This window comes from Sapajus apella, unplaced genomic scaffold, assembly GCF_009761245.1.
Source record: "Sapajus apella isolate SASKATOON/1434 unplaced genomic scaffold, GSC_monkey_1.0 scaffold28, whole genome shotgun sequence".
In the NCBI taxonomy this organism is placed as follows: Eukaryota; Metazoa; Chordata; class Mammalia; order Primates; family Cebidae; genus Sapajus; species Sapajus apella.
This window is the reverse complement of record NW_022436968.1, coordinates 7,736,231-7,746,816: the sequence shown is the minus strand read 5'-3', so window position 1 is coordinate 7,746,816 and position 10,586 is coordinate 7,736,231. Positions and strand designations below refer to the sequence as shown.

At 32.9% G+C, this 10,586-nt stretch overlaps 1 protein-coding gene across 6 annotated transcripts in view; it reads right to left on the bottom strand.

Moving 5' to 3' along the window:
* The window catches only part of TFPI (tissue factor pathway inhibitor), an 82,563-nt gene extending 72,521 nt beyond the window's left edge, over positions 1-10,042 (bottom strand). For 3 of the 6 annotated variants that reach the window (XM_032292710.1, XM_032292714.1, XM_032292708.1), the window contains exon 1: positions 9,742-10,042. The gene's annotated coding sequence lies outside the window, so the exon portion shown is untranslated. Of the gene's footprint in view, positions 1-6,819; positions 7,020-9,741 lie in introns of all 6 variants that reach the window. The other 3 variants (XM_032292711.1, XM_032292713.1, XM_032292715.1) reach the window with 2 other exon arrangements.
* Between the last annotated feature and the right edge of the window lie 544 nt (positions 10,043-10,586).

Genomic DNA, 10,586 nt, shown 5'->3' with positions numbered 1-10,586 from the left:
GCTTTTTTTTTTTTTTTTAATTGCATTTTAGGTTTTGGGGTACATGTGAAGAACATGCAAGATTGTTGCATAGGGACACACATGGCAGTGTGATTTGCTGCCTTCCTCCTCTTCACCTATATCTGGCATTTCTCCCCATGCTATCTCTCCCCACCTCCCCACCCCCTCGTCCCTCCCCCATTTCCCCCCAACAGACCCCAGTGTGTAATGCTCCCATCCCTGTGTCCATGTGTTCTCATTCTTCAACACCTGCCTATGAGTGAGAATGTGTGGCGTTTGATTTTCTGCTCTTGTGTCAGTTTGCTGAGAATGATGGTTTCCAGGTTCATCCATGACCCTACAAAGGACACAAACTCATCATTTTTGAAGGCTGCATAATATTCCATGATGTGTATGTACCACATTTTTGGATTTGGCTCTTTTTAACAGGAAGTCATAATTTTCTATAGAATTACTTAACTTCAGTCAGTTCGTGAATCAAATCACAATGCTTTCTACATTTTAGATTGTCGCAATTTCACTGATAAGAAAAAATAATTGTTTCTATTGGCCAGGTGCGGTGGCTTACATCTGTAATCCTTTGGGAGGCCAAGGCAGGCAGATCACCTGAGGTCAGGAGTTTGAGACCAGCCTGGCCAACATGGCAAAACCCCGTCTCTACTAAAAATACAAAAATAAGCCTGTTGTGGTATGCGCCTGTAATCTCAGCTCCTCCGAGGTTGAGGTAGGAGAATTGCTCGAACCAGGGAGGTGGAGGTTGCAGGGAGCCAAAATCGAGCCACTCCACTCCAGCCTTGGTGACAGAGAGAGACCCTGTTTAAAAAAAAAAAAAAAAAGAAAGAAAGAAAGAAAAAAGAAATACAAAAGTAATTGTACATGGTTTTATAAAGGAAGGAAGTCTCTTCTAAGAATAAAACTGTTTACTGTATAGAGCTAGTATTTTTGTTATTCATAGTATTAACAAAACAAAGTCCTATGGAGAGGAAATAGCAATACAGGCAAAAAGAATGTATATTTTTATATTACAACCAAATAGCATATAGCATATGCAAACTATTTATTTAAATATTTTTAAAACCAAAATGGAGGCAAGGACACACATTTACATCATGCTAGAGCTAAAAGCAATCATAGAAATAAGTGTCTGAAATATCTAGGTTTTTTAATTAAGAAAACTGGAGCTGAGAAATTGATTTCCCCCCGCCCCGAGTCTCACATTTGTATGTTGGCAGGGTTTTAACTCAGACATAGGAATTGGGACCAGTCTAGGAAAGGGCAACTGCAAGCTTCAGAACGACACACAGTTCTCACAAATATTTTCATTTTTATCACCTAAAGCAAATTTCAGATTACTTACAATCTCTAGAAATTAGCATTTCATTAAACCATAACTAGGAAATGTTTAACGTTTGAGGCAAAGTTAAGAAACCTATTTAAACTTAATTAAACAGAAAATAAAAAGAAAATTAATGAAAACAAATTTATATTTAATGTTTTGAGCCAAAGTTAAGAAACTTAATTAAAACAAAATTATTTTTGGTGCTCATATTTTTGATAGGTAAAAATAATGTTCTCCTACATAATAACAGGGAATATTAATATTTGTTGCCAATTAAGAGAGGAGTGTGAGCCCTGAGAGTGGAGAAATAAAACTGAGAGGCAATAAGGGGAAGGGAGACAGGTATAAAGAGATCATTAGAAAGTGAAGAACAAGGTAAATGTAAACATGTAAACACATTTCTTAAAAATTGCAATTGAAATATGAAGAGAATGTGATCTACTATAGATCTTCACTACGAAAAATACAATGAACAAAATGAAATAAAAACACATAAAATACAATGAACAAAATGAAAAAAAAAACACATATTACAAGAAATAATGCCAGTGTTTCTTTTTTATAGTAATGAAGAATATTTTATTGTACCTGTTCTACGTATAGTTGTCCGTAACTACTGAAACTCTCTAAAAATGAATGGAATTATTTTGTCTGGGCTTTATAGTTAAATCTGGAAGATTTTTTTTTTTTTTTCAGAAAAAGATCACATTGTTTTCTTTGAGTGAATTCACCTTTTTTCATCATAATTACTCTAATTTCCATGCATATCAATTTGTTTAAGAGCAAAGCTCTTTATGTTATGTTATTGGCATTTCCTTAAGAGGGGAAAAAAACAAATAAAGTTATTACATATCTGAACCAAATGGTGGTTTTCAAGAATACAATTCTGCATAACTGTGAAACCTAGTAGCTCCAAATGAAAGGAAATGGAATAAAAAATGAATGCAAGTTAAATCAATGAATTTTGGTATGAGAGGAGAAAAAAAGAATAATACATTAAATGTGTATTTCTCTAGTATAACATATTAAAAATGAGAATGATATGGAGAGATAGAGAGCCCTGTGGCTACTTTTGACTATTTTACCTGCTTTTAGTATTTGCTCTTCTAGATGCCCATTATTGAGTTAGATAAGCAAATGGCATTTGAGGCCCAAAATATCTATTTCCTGAAGAGTTGCTCCTCTAATTATGTGTCTAGGTACCTATGTATTATGTATCTCTTGGTAAAAGATTTAATTTTTAATTAAAATCAATCTCTTAATTCGTGATGAATGGGACATCTTGTGGGAGATGGAAGACATGGAAGGACAGTTTGCAAAGACATGGAACGACAGTTGAGACTTTCCTCACAGGTTCTGGAATTCAGGTTGATTCTGCCTTTTTAAAAATTTTAAGGATCGGTAGCTAAAAATATCAAGTCAGTTTCTTCATGTCCGCTGAAGGCTTGTTTCCATCAGATTTTATCTCTGCCTAGACAAATGTATTGGAGACTTCTCGACTTCCTGCTTCTGATGATCTCAACTTGTTGTATGACAAAAGGAGATCCAAATATTAGCCCATGTATGGAAATTTCTCACAAAAATGTTACTATATTATATTTAGGGAAAAAAGATGGCAAGATCTATACTCATTATACCGGAGACTGGATTTCTAGAACCTTTTGGTTTCAGATTTTTGATGAAGTAGAAAACTTTCTGATTAGAAAAAATATAATAGTTTCAAATATTAGCTAAACTTTTTATCTTTAAGTACAATAAACATGACAAATAAATAGTCAATATTTTCACTTCTATTAAGGAGAGTATTTCTGATAGTAAAAATAACCCTTAGTGTGAAAAAGCTAAGAATTCATGACTGCTTCTAATGACAAGTATCTGGGAGGGGTCTGAGTTTGGTTCGAGAGAGGAACTACAGCTGTTGGTGACTACAACCATCTGCCCAGATGACATCGTGATAAACTCTGAATCACTCTAAAGGAACGAAGAGCCCTGACAGCTGAGTCATGGTCCCCCAGGAGCCATTAGGAAGTTGATCTTAAGCCACTTTCATTCAAACAACAACAAAAAAAGCCATGAAAGTTGAGAACTATGGGTCCTGAGAATGACAGGAAATTGGTGCCACATTATTCACAGAATTCAATAAATAGTTAATTTTTTCTCTTCGTTTCACATACTTAATGCTCATTATTTTACATTTTTATAAAGACCACTTAGTTTAAATTGCCATTCATCTCTTTCCTATCAAAATCTTACCCAACACATAATCATATAATCAGAAATTAGATAAGGTTTTCTTGTTTAATGCCCTGCATAACACATTCAATTACAATTTTCTGGGAATGGTGATCAAATATTTGATTTTTTGTAAGTTACATCAAATCCTCATTACTAGGTTAATTTATAAATGATTACAATTTATCACATGGTACACTTTTCATATCTTTTGAAGGATTAATATACAAAAAGTACATAGTTAATGCTCAGCTTAAAGGTATTAAAATTGAATCTGCTTATTCAAGTATAATGATAAAACTGAAAGAGATCTTAAAATGGTTTAATCTCTTCCTTAGCTTTCAAAAAGATAAAGTCTTATTCTTTATTGGAGATTTCTTTATCCATAGAATATCTTAATGCCCAATGTCTCAACTTCCTCCCTAGGTCAAGCTTTATCTGTTTTTAAAATATTTATGTTGACTTCTTCAGATATATCATTAATTGATACTGTTTTTGATTCTAGTTATATATACTGTTATCCTTGGATATTAAAGTAGGTCTCAAATACATCTTTCATGATGGTGTGTAAGATTCTGAGAGATCTGGAAAAAAAGGTATGATCTCCCTTCTCAAGTGCAAGTATATACTTGGAGAGATAGTTTTTCACTTACATTCTGGGAGATCATCTATGGTCTCCCCATGTCTTTTATAGAAGAGGCTTCCAGCACCTATTGTGGAAGTCAAATGGTCATTTGGATCTCCCTTATCTCTATACTAGATGATAATATCCAATGCCGATAAGTGGTGGTGGGGAGAGTAATATTGACAGAATAGTGATATGGCAAATATTGGCACCTCAGAAACTTTTTGCTTTTTTGAGGGCTCTTATTAATATTTGCAAACTTTAAAAAGGAAAAAGTCTTGAAAAGAGTTTTATCCATAACTGACCACATATAGAGAAACAGATCCCTCTTGTTATGGGAAATGAGGGAAATGAGGATAGTCCAAAGTCCCCCTGATTAAACATTTTTCCTCATTGGACACATTCTTCAGCAGTTCCTTAAGAGAAAAATATACTAAAAAAAGTTAACTCTGGGAAATCTAGAATTAGATTAAAATTATTGACACTAACAGGAATGCCTGGATATTTCTTTAAAAAATGCTTATCTTAATTTTTTTGAAAACCCACATTAGCACCAGATCATTTCTTTAATGTGTACTGATTTCCTTTCTTCATTGGCTAAATAGCTTTGCTATTATGAGATTAAAATCACGTAACTCAAAGGAGATGTATAAGATCTGGAATAATGTCACGTAGTTACAAAACCAAATTCCAATGCTAATATAAATATAAATTATGCCTACTATGTTTGTCGTTGATTTGGGATTATCTGTTTGCCTCAAGTCATTTAAAAAATTGAGTAGGAAGCACCTGAAGCTTTCCTTTCACAACAAGAGAAGGTTTTACTTTGTATTCACTTTACTCAGCTTTCTTTATATGAAAGTAGCCAGGAAGCAGAGGAGAAAAATTAATTACAAGAAATTGTGATAGGAAACTATTAGGAAAAGCAATTAATTTCTGATAACAGCTCTACGATCTAGGTAAATAACAATGAGCACTCATAGTTTGGGAAGTGAGAAGTGCCTGTTGAATAAGTGACTACTTGATTGGTTTTAAGCATGTGGAGCTCATTTGGCATCTAAAATATAGAAGAGAGTGAGATATTAGCTTCCTGAATAGCTGCTCTTATCAGAAAACATAATGAACCAATAAAATTCTTATTTAAGATGAAATAACTATTTTTTTAGAAATAGTGATCTTATGTTCTTTGTTGTATAAACACATATGTACTCATATAACATAGCTCCTGGGCTACAATAAACAATAAATGTATGTTTATCTTATTTAGGCAAACTAAATTTACAGGCTCGTTGCCCTTAAATTTTTTGAATTTATATCCATCTTTTGTTTTTTAAGATGTTATGAAAATAAAATTTTAAAAGCTCTTCTACTTCTAACCGCCATGTATTAACAGGGATTGGATTTTTCTACCTACCTGAAATAACTAAAAGAAAAAAAAAGAAAGAAAAAGTATAAGAAATTATATTGGTCAGTGGAGAGAAGTGACTTCATAGAGACAAGAAACAAGTGTTTAGCCCCACATTTGTACATTGTTCCAGCAGACTGATTGAAGAGACTGTTTAGTTTCTATGAGTTTAGACAAGAGTCTCAGGTGGTAGTTAGGGTATACAGGACCAAGCATCAGAGAAGACAGAGTTATACAGAAAGGGAGATCCAGGGATCTTCAGGGGGACTTCTAATCTTCAGCTGAATATTGGTCTGTGCATTCATAAAAGTCTAAAGACTGGGTGAAGCACCACCTAAAAGGGTTAGAGGGGCCCACATATGTAAAGCAGGGAATATTTTTTGTTCCCAAGTTGCAAAGCTCTCAATTTATGAAGCATTGAGTATAATACTCAGTTGTTTGCCTCAGTAGTAGGAAAACATTAACCATAGTATAAACAATTCTCTGGTCTTACCTAACAAAGTTTAATTGCAAAACTACCAAATATAAAACTGTTTTCAAGTAATTTACATCCCAGAAAAGAGCTCAAGGATATTTATAGAAATACAACAAATACAATACCCGATAAGGTAAAATTCATAATATTAGGCAACCACATCAAAATTACTAGGTACTCAATAGTAGAATATAACTCATAATGAGAAAAGTCTAAATGACATCAAAACCAGAATTAGCAGACAAAAATAGTAAAAATTTAAAGTATTTTCCATGTGTTCAGAAAGCTAGAGAAAAGTTGTATTAAATTTTAATATAACTATTGTGATTCATTTTCTGAGATGAAAATTAACCTTTGAAGCTTCCTAAGTGGACTTTAAATATTACCAAATTATTAATAATAAATACCATTATTCTGGAGACTTACCTGTTTCTGAGATTTACTCTGTTTTTAAGCCTTGGGAAATGGGGAATGAGGAAGCAAGTGATGCTTATAGATGAATTATCATAGAATTCAAGGACTGAACAGGAATAGATAAGGATCAAGAAGAGGAGGAGAGATAGACTAGCTTGCCAGGAGCATGGTGATGGCTCTAGTTCCAGGGTGTCAAAGGCATGTCATGCTTGGTAATAAAAACAGTATTTACATTTTATCAGTGTCGTACTGATGAATGCTTTCGCATTTCTGATGCTGAAATAGCTTTATTATGTCCTAATCAATAACATATAATAATTTTTACTCACATGTTGATTGGGGAATTCCTTGCAATAATTCTAAGTCTACACAGAGACCTGTGGTCCATCAGATGGAACAATTGGGAAAGTAGTATTGCAGCATTGGGACTTCTATTATGGGTCATGGTGTCCTTACATTCTTTTGTTTTTGAAATCATTTTAACAACTCATTGTTCCAACTAAGAAAGGACATAATATCCCAAGGGAGGCTTAAAGAGAAAAGAAAACAGTGGATTTGACACGGGTCCATACTTTTTGTTATTGTTGGTTTGAGGAAGAAGAAAAGTAGAGGTGATGAAGTTGCTCTCAGCAACTGGTAGTTGCTGGTAGTTGAATCTCAGGCTATGATTTTACTTGGCACCTGACCCTTGGAGAAGCGAAGACAGGGGCAGAGGGTAATGGGAAGACTGGGCCCCTGGAATTGATACATAACACTTAGAAAGCAGTCAGTGGGGATCTCAGAGAGCCAGGAGAGATGGTCTAGTATGAAGAAAACTTGCTGGAAATACTTGAACCCTTCCCTAATTTTGGTGAGATTTGATAACCAGAAACACATGTCTATTGAATTCAAATTTCTCCAAATGCACATTGCAGCAATCAGAAAGAATTATAGTGCTGCTACATTTCTACAAAAGATAGCAGAATCTACCTTTGACACTAATGCATGAAAATATTTTTGTGTTTTAAAAAGGCAACCAGCCAAATTTAATTCCTCAAATGAGTTAATTGCTGTAGATGGTAGACAAAAAGTAAGGCTGATTGTAGAAGGCCTTTATTGAGAATAGATGAGTTGTATTATAGCACAATTCTTAGATCATGTCCACATAGTAAAATACATTGATGATATAATTAGCCCATTTTAATTTATATTATAGTTCAATTTAATTAATTTATACCGAAAAATAAGATTTTTTTGAAAATCCTAGTCTGAGTAATTTTTTTCACTTTTTATATTGTCTCTTCCTTATTATATGTTTCAAGGATGTTTACTTTGAATTTTTTTCTTGTATTAGGTAGAGATATCAATTGAAATATATCTAATTTTGTGACACTGAATTTAATCAACCAACCATTCCTAAGGAATTGATAGCATATTTACTATTTGGTTACATGGATAGGCATTCTGGCATTAAAGTAAGTCTTTACAATAAGATTAGAAAATTACTTTTTAAGAGAATTAATATTTTGAAAATTTGAGTTTATTACAAAATACATTCTCATTTTATGTGCTATTATTTAATTTAACAATAAGTTTTTATGGCAGATTTTAGTCAAACTAGTTGTACAATCAACAAGCAAATGATATATGGTCAATCAATCAGACCATCAAATACCAGTTGGTGGCATACTCTATTTGAACAGGAACCACATTTCCAAAAGGAATGTGATTTAGTCATTGGAGGTAAAATGAAAGATATCAGACTATACCTTAAAAACAAACAAACAAAACAAAACAAACAAAAACTTGTCCAATTCAGTATACATAATAGAAATAGGAATCAAATAGTAGTATGTATGTCATTAAAACTTTCTAACAAGATTCTGTGATCATCTGAAATAGAAAAACATGGTTTTCCAATATAACTACTCAAATCAGTAAAAAAAAGTATTTTAAAGCTTTACTCTTATTTTAAAAATTTTACTTTGTCTTAGTTATCTGTATTTACATTAATGTTTTTCAATCTTTGTTTATCCCTATTTATAGTTTATATACTTTTATTAAGCTAGAGGCCATAAACTAACATTTCATACTCAAATAAATTTCAGGGACTATTCCCTCTTTAGTTTAAGGATTAGATGAGATATGGATACTATATGTTCAAATAGTCATGCACTAGAACGACACATTTAAAATAATTTTTAAAATGTGTTATGAAGATTTTGTCATGTTCAAAACTTTTGCAATATCTCTCAAAATTGTCACACCTTCTCCCTTTCATGTAAATATTATGCTTTTACACAAGAAATATGACTCTATGTGCAGTATGTTTCCTGCTTGAGTTTTGCCCTTTGTATTCATATTATCTCACGTTATACAAAGTCATTTTGTGACTAATTTCCAGGGCACTGAGTCACAGTGTGGCTGTTGCTTATCTTTTCTCCTCTCCCACATGGTAGTACTCTTGGCCCTTATATTTGGCAATTATTTTATACTAAAGAGTGCTTTTTTATAGTTAAATAATAGTTTGTCTCATTATATTTCTGTGGTTTAGTGCTGCATTACATGCTTTCCTGTCTTAATAGAAGCAAACATTTTATATCCAACATAACATAACAGTACATCATGTAGACACGTTATCTATTGTTTTAATTTACAAAATTGCACAACATAGACTTGTTCGTAAGTATTCTCAGTTAGTCATCTTAGAATATAAACTTTAGTCTTTGGAGACTTGTAAAATATTTCCTTAGAGGGATTAGTTAATGCTGGCATAAAGTATTCAATTTAGATTATAATTATTTGAATATTTACACATCATTTTAAATGTCATTAACTAATGGTATTGACGGAAGATTCTTTACACAGAAGAGTGACAGTCTTCTTATTATATGTTATGAAATAAAATGGAAAGGTAAACCAAACTTTCAAAAACTTCCAATTAACCAAGCACAATTAGTAATGAATTCTCCTGTAATCTTCAAATTATAAAACAGTTACATACACCAATTAGTCACAAAAATGTTCACGGTTTAAAGTCATAAACATAGCACATAAATTTGCTTAACAATTAAATGCAAAATGCTGAGAACTCATTTTCATTGCAGTTTGAGTTTACTTTGTTTACAGGGAAGGGTTGATTTTCATTTTAGGCAAATAAACAGTGATCCTCCCCTATCAGTTCTTTGTCTCTCAGCACCCTGCTTTTCCCCCAAGAAAAGGAAATTGAAGTTATTTCTCATGGGCTAGACAGTATATCGCCATGTACTCACAAGTAAAATCTCTGATGAAAGTTCTTGGAGTGGTTTTTTCAAAACGGAGTTGAGGTAATTTTCTTTTTCCTTCCAGGTATTGAAGAGATGATTTGTCTTCTCTACTTCTTCTTTTAGAAACAGATCAAGAAACTGGGGATTTAAAAATACTGAAAGAAATGCAATCTGATCTTACTAGCAGTGAAAGAGGGAGGTAAGAATTTGACTATTATCCAGCCTAAAGACGCTGCTGTCCGTTGGAGCAAAGAGGGAGCCTCAGAGTCTGTTTGAGATCACTGGCAGTTGGGAATAGCCCAGCTTCCTGTTAGGTCACTACTGCAACCCTGATGACTCTATATAGTACAAACCTCTTTTTTTTTTTTTTTATTGTTGGTGGAGGAAACAGATGAAGGAAACAGCTTACACCCAAGATTTCAGATACAATCATTTGAATAACTATTTCTTTCACTTTCCAGGATTGTTTTTGTAATCAGTTTAAAAAGAATACTTTTTTCCTTCCAGAATTAGGGTGTTTTATAAAATTACATATTTATTATTACATCGTTAATAAATAAACTTTTTTGCAGTTTGTTTCTTCTTCAAGTTATTTCATTTGTTTCACCCACCGTCAGTATATTTGTTTTTTTGAAAAGTCTGAGGGCTACTATCGGATGTTTATCTTAGTGAGGCAGTGTAATGCATTATCTGTTGCAGAAGGTCAGGCTTTGAGCTCTACCTTAGCTACTTGCTAGCATTGCAAGTTATTTGACTTCTCTATACCTCAGTTTCTTTGCTCCTAAAATGTTGATAATAAAAGTTTCTGAGCTTGATATAAGTACTAAATGGCATAAAAAGTACTTAAGGCA